Source organism: Triticum urartu, chromosome 2, assembly GCF_003073215.2.
Source record: "Triticum urartu cultivar G1812 chromosome 2, Tu2.1, whole genome shotgun sequence".
NCBI classification, from domain to species: Eukaryota; Viridiplantae; Streptophyta; class Magnoliopsida; order Poales; family Poaceae; genus Triticum; species Triticum urartu.
Window position 1 is genome coordinate 85,721,543 of NC_053023.1, and position 14,616 is coordinate 85,736,158.

The 14,616-nt window shown below is 46.6% G+C and overlaps 1 pseudogene; it reads left to right on the forward strand.

Annotated features, from left to right (window-relative positions):
* Positions 1 to 12,172: 12,172 nt before the first annotated feature.
* Positions 12,173 to 13,784, forward strand: LOC125541136 (annotated as a pseudogene).
* Positions 13,785 to 14,616: the final 832 nt, after the last annotated feature.

Consider the following 14,616-nt stretch of genomic DNA (forward strand, 5'->3'; position numbering starts at 1 on the left):
TCTGCACCATACTACTTTCCACGTGTCTTAAAAAATAGGGTATCAGGCTGGCTCTGACAAGTAACAAAATACTACTTTCTGTTCTGCTTATGGACTATAACGACGGACACCTACGCATAACATCTGTCATGTGCGCCACGTAGTGTGACTAATATTCATTTACTGCCTCCGATCCATGGATTGGATACTAAGTTCTGGAATTGGTAGGAAAGAAGTGGTAAATAACAAGCACATAAAAGCATTCTAAAAGTTTTCCAAGATTTTATCAAGAAAATCTTGGTAAAATCTCCTTGCAATTCTATGAGCACGAAGAAATGCAGGACAGATGTAACATCCTGACTCCAATCTTTGTACTGTGAAGTATGTGATAAAACTTTGTGGTAACATGCTTGCAGAAAGAAACCTGTAGTAACTTAGGAAATGGACATTGGACTGCAATTGGAACAATCGCATAATGGCCGGCTAGAAACAAGATACATAGCTTCATTAACTGATCGCATCAAAATATTGGCTGTAGCTGCATTTATCCGTCCCTCGTCAAGCATTGCCCAGTAACTGGCTTGCACACCTGAAGACAATATTTACAAAAAGGAAAAATAATCTTTGTTAACTGACCGCATTTAGTATGAAACTAAACATCTCCATAAAATACAGAGACAAGATATAATTATGGACGTATATCAAGCCAACTATTTAAGGGCAAAAAAGAGAAAATGACCCTTCGGATGGATGTGATCGTGATTGTCATCATGTGGATGTGCATGTTCATCTTCCAAGTTACTCAAGCCTGTGATATATCTCTTAACTGTAACCCGGTCAGCAGGACCAAGCTCCTCATCATCTTTGAGATCACCAAAAGCTTCTAATGTCTTGTTTAGAATTTCATGTCTGGCATAATTCAACATGCGAAGCTGCAGCAGTAATCAGAATACAACTTTTATGCCGAACCTGAACAGAACATTACTACACTATATATATATTTAAGGGCAATCACATGTGAAACCATAAAGTACTGGTATTTCTGGAAGCAACATGGTATCAGTCACGCGAAACCTACTCCTCGTAGTTGTTGGATGAAGAAGTTTAACTAAAAATTGTAGTAAGCAAGGCTCACAACACCTTTGGGACTTACAAATAGGTTCAACTGAAAGAAAAAATTAATCATTTTCATGCCATGGTTATATAAGATGCTAATCCACCAACCCTGAACTCATAGGCACATAAATAAAATATGTGTAACAATCACACCATATAATCTTCCTATTTACTAATTAATCTTAGGGAAACGAAAGAGGAGTTATAGTTCAAAAGATTTCTGATTAGCACGCATAAACGCAAATTCTTTAACTCCAAGGTTAAAAAACTCACAGATGAAACCTGTAATTTTGTAAAGCTAACCTTTGTTACTGACAAGTTGTCCATACCAAGTGCGTGCAACCAAATTGTGTGGTAGAACCATTCAATATCAGTGTCAGAACCACGATGCCACCAGTGAAGAACACAAACTGCAAAAACATGGATAAAATAAGCCTTACTCAAATTAAATTTTCTGATTTTGTATTTTCTCAGGAAAAACTAACCTACCATTGTTCTTCACTGTTCTATAAAGCACATAATCCCAGTGTATTCCCACAAGAGTATGACTAAAAAATATGGACGATCAATTAAAGTATTCTGACATGAGAGCGAAATGGATAGTGGAGGGTGAGAGATAGGGAGAGGGAAATGAAAGAGAGCACAGGAGGGAGAGAGGGGTGTCGCAATCAAAACAAAAGTATTCTTACATGAGAGGGAAATGGATAATGGAGGGTGTGAGAGAGAGGGAAGTGATCTAAATAGTACAGACTTAGGGCTAGACTAACAGGGACAATATGATAGAAGGAGGTTTACATGGTAATATAAAAGGAGAGGGAGGAAGAACTGCAAAGATCTGAACCAAATAAAGATCCATCTTAAACAAAAACATCCAATGGACAATGTCGCAATGGGACGCACCTTCCCTACTTGTGCTTATGGGTGTTCATATTCATCTGTGAGCCTAACCACTAGCTTTTGTTCTGTTCCTCTAGGTCCAAAATCTCCACATAACGATGTCTGCCTAAATGCCCATGGTCATGATGGTTTAGGTTTTGCGCCAGCGTCTACCCCAAGTGATTCCCAGACAACATCTCTACTCCTGAATGTCGCCAAGCTATCTACCAGAAAGCATGATAAAGAATGCAGTAATAACTTGACAGAAGAACAAAGGGAGCGGAGAAACGCGCGAAGGCGAGAAAATTATCGGAAGAAAAAGGAAGAGAATACGATCAAGCTCCAAAGTGAAAGCAGAATGTTTCTCGACCCCCTCTTGGCGATATCACCAATGTTCATCAGCCTTCCCATGAGATACCGGGTATGGATCTAGAATTTATACTTGGTATAATTGTAGCGTAAATTTGGTAATGGTAGTTATGGGGCAACATGATAAAGAAAGCAACAATAACTACATAGGCGATAAAAAGAAGCAGAACAACACGCGGAGGCGAGCAGCTTATCCGAAGAAAAAGATGAGACTGTGACCAACCTCCAAGATGAAACTCAGTGTGTTTCCCAACCCCCTCTTGATGATATAACAAGTGTTGATCAACCTTCCCATAGCATATCAGGTACATGTGTTTAATTTTCCATTTCATAAATTAAGTAATCATTGGATAGAATGACCTCATTCTGCAACTTCCTGCTTGCTGAACATGGATGATATGGTTATGTTTCAATTTTATTGTTCAACCAGCCAACCCAACTAGCTCCAGCTATACATCCTTGTCACATGCTGATGCAACGTTGCCTGCTTCGAGTACTCCCATTGTTGGGTACATTGATGACAATGTACTAGCTGGGTGGCAACGTGAGAAAGAAGAACAAAGGGAGCAGAGAAATGCACGGAGATGAGAATCTTATCGGAAGAAAAGGAAGAGGGTACGATCAACCTCCAAAAAAATAATCAAGTGCAGCGTGAGCGACGAAAGGAACAACGAAACAACAGGACCCTTGATGAGCAGTGGGAGTCAAGTGCAAAGAGAAAGGCAGACTATGCTAGAAGGAAAAACACCCTTTGTGCTGAATCGATCGCAATGCCACGTCCAGATCTAACTAGTGCATTATCCAACTCTCACGCTTTCAACCCTCACGCACATTGTCCGACTCTCACACTTCCAACCATCATGCAACAATCCGACAGTGAACAGATAGATCGTGCTACAACCGTCAAGTTGGCCCCCACATAAATTCGCAACACCGAAACCAATGGTAGATATCCCATCAACGATCATCTTTCATCTTGTAATCATTCATCGGTTATTTATAATGATTCGGTAATATTGTAGGTGCATACCTAAGCAGAACCCTAGGTGATGGTGATGTAGATGGCAACCTCATAAAACCTACCAAGTGCCGACCAGCAAACCAGTGATCCGGTAACAAAAGTGGAATATGGCGCTGGCAAGCAGAGTCATGAGTCCAGAGCTCAGCGTAGGACAAGAGAGCGAGCTTGCAAGGGAAGTATGGCGGCGAATAAGCGTCAGGAGAAAATTGGCAAGCGAAAGTCATGTTCGCAGGTGCCACGTGGTGAGAGGAAGGCTCTGCTAGATCGTCGTAATGCAAGCTTTGCAGGTAGGGCGAATACCCCAGCCGTCAAGTCCATCTCCACATCAGAGATAAGCTCAACGGGACAACCTACCGTAGTTGAAGCACACGGTGCCTCAACATCATCTAGCACGCCGGAGTACACGATCAGAAGTGAAGGTAACACCCCCATCCTTACTCTCCTTGTGTCCCTTGAGACTGAACCCTCATTTGTGTTGTTTGGCACCTGGGCAGACGACATGGACGCTTACCTCAATGGTCTTATGAATGATAATGCCAATCCTGACAACCTCTTTGACGATGAATATTACATGTTTGCTGGTGAAGGTATGTACACCCACTTGAGCGTGATCCACATGTTGGGGGTATCACACTAATTTGAAACATTGTTTGCAGGCTCAGATGTTGATGACATGGAGCACAACGAATTGGAAGACTCAAGGCACAATAACTATGTCGACCATGATCCATTTGACTATGTGTACTCAAACCTCCCAGCCAACACACACATCCTGAAGCACGCCGCGAACTGCGACCACTGCAAGGCCAAGAAGTTTGTGTCTGAGGCCCCTGGATTCTGCTGTCGCAGTGGGCAGATCGAGCTGAAGCAACCGGAGCCCATCGCGGAGCTCATGAGGCTTTGGTCTAGCACTGATGTGGACTCTAGGCATTTTCGGGAAAACATACGGTTCTTCAACGGCCACTTCTCCTTCACAACCCTCGGCGTCAGCCTCGATGAAAGCTATACAAACATGAAGTCTGGGGTGTACACGTTTCGGGCGCACGGCACCATCTACCACAACGTTCATTCCTTCGGGCCAACACCCCGTCCAGAGCATCTACAGTTGTACTTCTATGACAACGACCCAGGCCTAACCCATCGCAAGGCTGCCACCAAGCAATTAGACCAAGATGTCGTCAGAAAGTTAGTGGACATACTCAGGGAAAACCCGTACTCCCAGCAGTTTAGGAGTTTGGGTGCGCACAGGGACAACCTCGATGATTACAGGATAGACCTCAACACTGACCAGAGACTAGACCAAAGGAAGTATAATAGACCTCTATCATCTGAGGTCGCTGCAATTTGGGTGGAGGGCACTGACCTAGCGAAGAGGTTCGATCGTAGGATTACACTTTGCGGGAATGACAACCAGAGGCACAATATACATGTGACGGCTGGCTCGTATGATCCGCTCTCTTACCCACTCTTCTACCCAAGGGGGGAGCTCGGTTGGCACCCGAAACTACCTAAACGTGATGTCCCTTGGCCGGTTTTGCAACAACCAAGAGGTGGACGTGATGATGATGATGATGATGCAGGTAAGCCTTATGCGTATTATGTCGTTTTGATGAATTGTATAGTTCTCATATGAATCCTAACTTCCGCGTTACTCATCCATGTGCAGAGGGGAATAGCAGGTTATGCGTCTTGGTGAGAGACTACTACTGTTACATGCTGCAGACACGACCTGGGATATTCAATCCCATACTCTGTGGAGCACGATTGCTCCAACAATGGGGGGTGGACATGTACATCAAGATTGAGAGTTGTAGGTTGAAATGGTATAGGAAGAACCAGACAAAGATCCGCGCCGACCTGTATAAAGGAGTTGTTGATGCAATTACATCCGGAGAGACCTGGGCAAGCGCTGTTGGAGTAAGGATAGTGCTCCCTGGAACGTACCCAGGTGGCGACCGCGACATGAAGCGGAGGCATATGGATGCCATGGCAATTGTCCATACCTACAGAAAGCCTGACATCTTCTTGACCATGACCTGCAACCCTAACTGGGAAGAGATAACGAATGAGTTGTTTCCTGGTCAAACAGCGCAAGACCGACCTGATCTTGTGGCTCGTGTGTTCCATGGCAAGCTAGAGGCTATGAAAGAGAGGTTGTTCAAGAAGAATATCCTGGGTGTTGTTGTCACATATGTATACGTAGTCGAGTTCCAGAAGAGGGGCCTCCCCCACGCACACTTTTTGTTGATCATGGATTCTGCCTATAAGCTTGTCGTTCCAGAGCAGTATGACCGACTTATTTCTGCCGAACTCCCAGACAAGCAGAAGTATCATGAACTCCATGCCTTGGTGGTGAAACATATGATGCATGGACCATGTGGTGTGCAACAGAACGAGTGCAAGTGCAGATACCCGCGGCCGTTCAATGATAACACGGCACAGGGCAAGGACTCATACCCAGTTTATCGTCGTCGAGATGATGGTCGGCAGGCTAAGGTCCGGGGTAAAATGTTGGACAACAGATGGGTTGTGCCGTATAACCCTTACCTTCTGCGTATGTTCAATTTCCACATCAACGTTGAGGTTTGCTCCAGCATAAAGGCCGTCAAATACCTTTACAAGTACATATACAAGGGCCATGATAGGGCTTCTTTCAGCATCGACCAACCCGACGCCGATGGTAACATTGATGAGATCAAAAGATACGTAGACGCGAGGTGGGTTACTCCTCCAGAGGCGATGTGGAGGATATTTGGCTTCCCCTTGTGTGCCAATGACCCGCCTGTCCTACAGTTGCCTCTTCATCTCCCGAATATGCACAGGGTGGCATTCAATGAGCAAGCTCACTTGACCGACGTAGTCGCCTCTGACAATGCTTCCAAATCCATGTTGACAGAGTATTTCAAAGCTAACCAAAACCACCCGTGGGCTAGGAATATATTGTACAAGGATTTTCCTGGAAGGTTCACATGGCAGAAGGGTAAGAAGTATTGGAAAGAGCGGGTGGAGCGTTATCAGATAGGTCGAATTGTGTCTGCCAATCCTGCCGAGGGGGAGCGATACTATCTGCGTGTGCTGCTAAACCATGTTGCTGGCAAGACATCCTATGAGGACATGCTCACCGTGGATGGTAGGCTATGCGGGAGCTTTAGAGAGGCTGCCGAAAGGTTGGGACTCATCGAGGCAGATAACACGCTCGACGACTGTCTTACCGAGGCAGAGCAGTGGGCGATGCCATGTTCGCTCAGGAGGCTCTTCGCAACAATTTTGGTGCACTGTGAGCCAGGCGACGTGCGTGGTTTATGGGATAGGCACTTTGAGCCTATGTCTGATGACTATCGGCGATCACACACGTGCCCGATTGAGGTGGAACAGATGGTGTTGCTTGACATTAGGGGTATGTTGCAGTCCATGGGCAAAGACATAGCTGATTTCGCTCTTCCATGCATTGACAATGCGTTCGACCCAAACGAGGGCGAGGCCAGAGAAGTGATCGAGGAATCCAACATCGATTTTGACATCAACGACACTAAATTGGCATCGTCGCTAAACTTGGAGCAGAGGGTTGCATACGACGAGATACTAGCTGCTGTTGAACGCGGTGATGGGGGTGTGTTCTTTGTTGATGGCCCGGGAGGTACAGGGAAGACCTTCCTGTATAGGGCGCTGCTCGCCAAGGTTCGAAGCGAGGGAAACATCGCTATCACTACCGCAACGTCAGGTGTCGCCGCTTCTATCATGCTTGGAGGCAGGACTGCCCACTCGAGGTTCAAGATCCCATTGAGCTGTGACGATGGCGCCTCATGCACCTTCACGAAGCAGAGTGGTACCGCCAAGCTACTGAGGATGGCCTCATTGATACTATGGGACGAGGCCACCATGACTAAGCGACAGGCGGTCGAGGCACTCGACAACAGCATGCGCGACATCATGGGAAGACGGGACCGACCCTTTGGAGGAAAAACTGTTGTGTTTGGCGGGGACTTCAGGCAGGTGCTTCCAGTCGTCAGGAGGGGGTCCCGGGGTCAGATAATCGATGCAACCCTCCGAAGTTCACATCTCTGGAAGGGTATGCGCCAGCTAAGGCTCGTCACCAACATGAGGGCTCATAATGACACCTGGTTTGCAGATTACTTGCTAAGGGTAGGCAATGGTACCGAGGAAGTTGACGATCAAGGAAACATACGACTCCCTAAAGATATTTGTGTGCCGTCTACAGGCGAGGGTGGCGACCTGGAGAAGCTGATTGACCATGTGTTTCCGAGACTAGATGACAACATGTCTGATCCGAATTACATGACTTCACGCGCAATCCTCTCCACCATGAACGACAATGTCTACAAGATAAACATACGCATGGTAGAGCGTTTTCGGGGGGAAGAAGTAATCTACCATAGCTTTGACAGTGCAGAAGACGACCCATATGGCTACTATGCTCCTGAGTTCCTAAATGGATTGACTCCCAACGGTCTGCTTCCGCATGCACTCAAACTGAAGCTCAACTGCCCTATCATACTTCTGAGGAATATTGATCCGGCTAATGGTCTGTGTAACGGGACGAGGCTTGTGGTGCGAGGTTTCGAGAGGAACGCCATCGACGCAGAAATCGTGATCGGACAACACGCAGGTAGGAGGGTATTCCTTCCTCGAATACCCCTATGCCCATCTGACAATGACATGTTTCCATTCAAGTTTAAGAGGAAGCAATTTCCTATAAGTCTTAGCTTTGCTATGACGATTAACAAGGCTCAAGGACAGATGATTCCGATTGTTGGCGTGTACCTACCTAATCCGGTGTTTTCTCATGGTCAACTCTATGTCGCATTGTCTCGAGCCACTGCGAAGAGAAATATAAAGATCCTCATTGAGAAGGAGAAGGACAAGGAGAATGGCAAGAAGCAAAGCAATAAATCAAAGAAGCGAAAAAGACCTACATTTTCCTTACAAACCTCGATGAAGAACATCGTCTATAAGGAAGTCCTTACAGGCTGAAGTCCGCTCTTAAATATGACAGAGGATTTACTCTCATGCTACAGATAAGTTGGTGCTCTTCGGTGTTCTTGTACAGATATCTTATCTTTCGATGTTAGCAATTAAACCTTATTATGTTTATACAACAAGTCAAATATTAATAATATTGCCTCGGATTTGTGACTTTGCAAGTTGCCAATTTTTTTTGTATGTGACATTATTTTCCCTTTTGCTGGATTGCTTATGTATATTATTCTTTTGTTTTTTTGTAATCAATCATCTACTACATCTAAACTCGGCTTTGTTTTCCTGCACAAATTTTGCACACTGCCTGGGTCACCCGTTGTTGTAAAACTAGACTCCACTAGAGTGTTCTACATTAGATAAGTTTTTATGATGCGGCCCCAAAGCATGCAATTCTGAACATGCAGAAAACAAAAAAATATAAGCATGCAAACAATAATATTACACCAAAAATATCACAACTATATAAACTTTCATCTCTGTTACTAATTAGGAAGAAGGTCATTTCTACTGAAACTACAATGACAATGTCACTAGACTAGAAAACAACTGAATCTTTAATCCCAGTGCAGTAGTGAAACACTTAACCTTTAGGCATGTTTGCATGCTTTCAGTACTGTCACAATTCAGGCCATAATCGTTTGACATAATTTTCCTGGTTTGGTGCTGAAAATTGGCAGTGTATTGTGAAATAACATTACTCACAGATTATTCTACTGTTATTTATCTAGAGATGGGAGTCGGCTGAATTAGAGCAGGATTGGGCATATGGATACACGCAGAAATCGAGTTGAATTGCTTTTTAAACTTGTAGATGCTACTCCTTGCTGTACTTTTTAAAAATACTCCTTGATGTGCATTCAGACTCAGAATTCCGAGTGGCTAGAATTTAGTTGCAAATCAATCAGATACGGCGCACCAGCGAAGTGCTTCCACAAGTACACCTAGCAGTTCAGAACTGCAACTACTCCTACTGCAAACAAAATTCAGTAAATTTCAGTGCATCTACTGCAAACAAAATTCAGTGCATCAACTCCATGTACTCCTAGAGTACTCTTTCTTTGAAATTCAGTGCATCTACTGGAAACAAAATTCAGTAAATTTCTAGCAACTACTCCTACTGCACAAAAAATTGAGTGAATTAAGCATGCAGAGATACCTGCCACAACTTGATTCACATGTTTGGATTCAGTTGCATTGATGGATTCAGAGTACTACTGCCCGCACTCCCTGTTTCTTGGCTTGCTGAAGAAAGAAAGCAAACAACCAACAAATTCAGAGGAGGGGCTCGCAAGCAAGCAAGCAGGCCAAGAGAGCAAAGGAGGGGCTTACCATCAGCAATGCGGGAGCCGGGCCACATAGCGCTTGCTGAGACGGTCGATGGAGATGCCGAGGTCGCCGGGCGCAGGGGGCGTTTCGGTTTCTTGGCCTGCTGAAGCAGCCGGAGGCGGGCCACGACGGCGCGTGCTTCGAGCTGGACGAGCGTGAGGTCGTGTGGCCGGCCGGCGGCAGCTATGGGGACGTGGACGGGTGGTCGGCCACGCCGGTGGCTGAGGCGGCGGTGCCCCCACGGCGTGTCGCTCAGCGCACGCCGTGCCGCAGAGCTTCGAGCTGTCGTCGCTCCTCGCGGAGGGCGGCGGCGTCGGGGAGCTGTTGTCACCCTGGTCGTGCCTATGAGGCCGGTTCACGGCGCCGCGGCACATCAGGGGCGACAACGACGGGGCCAACGGAGAGGCAACAACGGCCCGAGAGGGAGAGGCGCCGGTGATGCGGGTGAGGGAGAGGTGCCGGCGAGGCGTGCGAGGGAGAGGCGGCGGCGGCGGTGGGAGACGAGGCCGCCGGTTGTGCGGCTGTGGGGGCGAGAGCGGAGGGAGTGTGGGTAACTCCGCCGTGATATGGATTGTGTGCGTGAGTGGAAAGGGAGTGGAGAGAGTGAGGAGAAGGAGTTGGTGGGTGCTGGTTGGCACATGATGCGAGTGGGCTTGGGCTTCTTGGGGCCTTGGATCAGCAACCTTTGTTGTAAGAAAACAAATGCCTAAAAAAATGATGTACGAAAAAAGATAGTATATATTAAAGTAAAAAAGGATATAGATATATTAATTAAACATGGATCATCCAAATAAATCTTTTTTATAATTATTCCATATATTCAGAATATCACACAAAAAACACAATTTTGAGTGAAGAAACAAAGTATACTTGGTTTATGTTGAAGAAGGGCGACGCTAAAAAGGGACGAAATTCACCGAGTTTTTCACAGCATAATGATGTGGAGGCGGTGATATCTCATAAAACACCAAAAAAGTATGCCAATTTAAATGTTATGGCACAAGGTATTCTTTTCAATGTTATTATCGATCTTTCTTTCATCATATTGCCTTTTGTATTCAACCAATTTGTCTCATTTTAATACAAATTTGGCTCATTTTTGTATCATGACGATAGACTATGTTTGTATCCCTAGAGATATTATAGTCATCGAATCAACCATGTCTGCCCCAAGAAAACCAAGTTCGTGGACATTGAAGATGCCTTGTTATCAAACGACGATTTGGAATGCTTTATGAAGGATGGTATGTTCTTACAGGATGGTGTAAGACCAATTGCATAAACTTTGTAATTAATAATATAAACAATATATAATATTGTAAAACATATATATTATGGTCATTGTGGAATTACAGCTGGCTCATGATCATCTATGAGATAGGGCGGGTGAAAAGGTACATATTATTAGCACGTTTGTTTCTGCCAGATGAAAGAAGACGGAGAAAGAGACATAGAAGCATCAAAATTTGTTAAGTGCATCAAGTATATCGCAGTAATTTTTAATAGATTTTTAGTTGGATCATCCCTTATATGTATACATTGTTAATGTGCTATTTTGTTATCACTTTAGATTACAAAGTTAAGTGGACTTAAATTATTATGTAATTGGGACCGTGTTATAGTGTCTCTATCTTTGACGATTTCAGAAGCCAGCGGCAACGCACGGACATTCTACTAGTTATTTTTAGTTGACAAGAAAACATGAATGGTGTATTGGTACGGATCGACGTTAGTTATCTTGACTTCGTAAGTTTGAGACCAGGCGGGGACTGTTTTGTATTGTTTAATTTCCTTTTATTTTGACATGTGAGGCCCACTGGTCATGGAGACGTACATTAATGCTAATTAAAATACGGTGTCATGTGAGCGCATTATACATTTGTGGATTGGATTAGCATCGTATTTGCACGTTCGCTCCAAGTTTTAGAATCAGTTCGGCACATTTTTCAAGTTTATGCACTAAAATGAACATTGATGGCAAATTTAAGCACCATGGTGATATTACCTCGTTTATAACCTTCAACAAGTATGTTTTTGCTCATATTCCGCAAAAAAAGAAAGAAAGAAGAGATGTGTCCTGCTTGCAGACATGCTAGTACCACCTGTATTAGTTTATAACCTTCAATAGGAAAACTGGTCACTGATGCGCAGTGGCAGATCAATCAGACCCGTACTTCATTACGCACAGTGAGCTACTGTCCCCCTCCCATCAACTGCCAAACTGCTTCACGAATTGACGAGATCGCAATGGATGGATGCGGATGCTCTCCACCGGTCGATCCCGTGGAGATCTGGATCACATCTGGACAAGTCAACGGCCGATTCGATCCTTCGAATCAAATCGAATATCTTCACGCCATTGCCACCCGTTGGCCAAGAGTTCCATTTTCTTGCAAGTAATTTAAACAGCTCGTGCAACACACCGACGCTTCGTAGTCGTGCGCATACGCGTCGCCATGCCCGGTCCGATTTAGAAATGTTGGAGGCCGGAGACCCCGAGCATTTCTGTCCATGCCCTCCGCCATCCATGATTGATGTGGGTACGTACACGCTACCTACCGGACCTACATCACATCACATATAGTAGCCTCAGCTCCGAGCTCCGGCCGGCCAGAAGTCTGGAGTTTCTACCCGTCGGTGTCGATCTCATTCCCACCATGGCGGGGGCTGTGACGACGACTCTGCCTTTGCGGCTCGTGGTGGCCGTGCTTCTTGCGTTTTTGGCCACCACGGCGTCGGCGTCGGCGTCCGCGCCGGCCAAGTCAAACATGAGCAGCAGCAGCTCCTGCCGGCGTCTGTTCAGCTTCGGCGACTCGCTGATCGACACCGGCAACTTCATACACTACTCCAAGGCGCCGGGCTCCGTGTCGCGGTCGCCCTACGGCGAGACCTTCTTCGGCCGCCCCACCGGCCGCTGGTCCGACGGCCGCCTCATCGTCGACTTCATCGGTACTCCTTCACATGCATGCATGCGTAATTAATCCGCACTTCGTTATATCAGTTGTACTCTAACATGCAAATGACTGATGTGAGTGCGTACGTGCATGCAGTGGAGAGGCTGGGGTTCCCGTACTGGCCGGCGTACCGAAGTCGCCGGCGACGAAGGGTGACTTCCGCTACGGCGCCAACTTCGCAGTGGCGAGCGGCACGGCGCTCAACCAGCTCCTCTTCAGGAAGAAGCGGCTCAACGTGGACCAGATCACCCCCTACTCCCTGGGCATCCAGATCGGGTGGTTCAAGAAAGTGCTCGCCGCGATCGCCTCCACCGACGAGCAGCGGCGGGAGATCATGGAGAGCTCGCTGTTCCTGGTGGGGGAGATCGGCGCCAACGACTACAACCACCCCTTCTTCCAGAACCGGACGCTCGGGTTCGTCTGGCCGCTGGTGCCCCCGGTGATCCGCTCCATCGCGCTCTCCGTGGAGGCCCTCATCAAGCTGGGCGCCAGGAACGTCTACGTGCCGGGCATCTTCCCGCTGGGCTGCGTGCCGCGGTACCTCTACTTCTACCGCGGCGGCGAGCCCGGCGACTACGACTCCGCCGGATGTCTCCGGTGGCTCAACGGCCTCACCGCCGACCACAACCGCATGCTCAAGGGCAAGCTCCGGCAGCTCGGCCGCGCCCACCCCGGCGTGTCCATCACCTACGTGGACTACTACAACGAGGTGCTCAGCCTCATCACCAACCCGGCGGTGAACGGGTTCGCCGCGGGGACGGTGCTGCACGCGTGCTGCGGCGGCGGCGGGCCGTACAACGCCAACCTCACCCTCCACTGCTCGGACCCGGGGGTGGTGCCGTGCCCGGACCCGGCCAAGTACGTGTCGTGGGACGGCCTGCACATGACGGAGGCGGTGTACAAGATCATGGCCCGCGGGATGCTCCACGGCCCCTTTGCCAAGCCGTCCATCATGTCCAAATGCAACCACGGCTAGCTACGCACTATACAGTACTACATCGTGTGCTACAAAGTTCGTCTCATTCGCTTGGGATTTTTCTCGGTTTATCACATTTTATTGCGAGCATCACATGGTGTGCTGAATAATTCTATTTCCAAATAAATCAAGACTATATAGTATAAAAAAGAACTATATTGTTACAATATTCTATTTCCAATAGCTTTTTTTAACACGGTACAGACGCAGACGCTCATACATACGCACATACACTCATCCTTATAAACGCATGCACGCACACCATACCCCTATGAGCACCCCGAGAGACTGAGTCGGCACATCATCTTGAGATTGATGAAGTCGCTACAGACGTCTTCTTAGTCGGCGGGGCGTTTCCTTCCACTGATGGTACATCGCTGAAAGACATGGGATAAATCCATGAAAATACGAGCATTAATGTCAAGTTTAGGACTTGAACTCTAATGTGTTAGAGATACTATTATCCTCCTAACTATCAAACCATGGGTTGGTTCGTTGCTTGACCCAATAGCTAAATCCAATAAATCATGCCCACGTATGGCAAGAGGTGGAGGTGCAATCTTTAATCCAATCCCGAAAGGTGAGGTGACACGAGACTATTCGTTCTCTAATATATTCGATCTGGCAGCCATCGCAAATATAACACAACAAATCGACTTAAGGTTTTTGTCTCCTCTCACTGTTTGAGCCGTCATTATAGTCTACTCCATTTCAAACATTGGCGTGCTCGCAAGCAGGAGAACGTGTCTATGAAACCTCTCGCTCTTGTGTCCTACATTAGAAGAGAAGAGGGAAAATTAGCTTTTAGGAAACTCTACGCGTGACTGCTCATATTTGTCACTGTGGATCATCTTCCTTCCAAGTCAGGTGGTGTCACGCATTGTCGCCTCGGCCATCCATTTCGTGTCATCAATACGTGCGTTGTGATCTGATTTAATCTTTAATTATGGCTATTGTTGCAGAGAGAATATCCTATGAAAACCAAGTTTCAAAGAAAACTT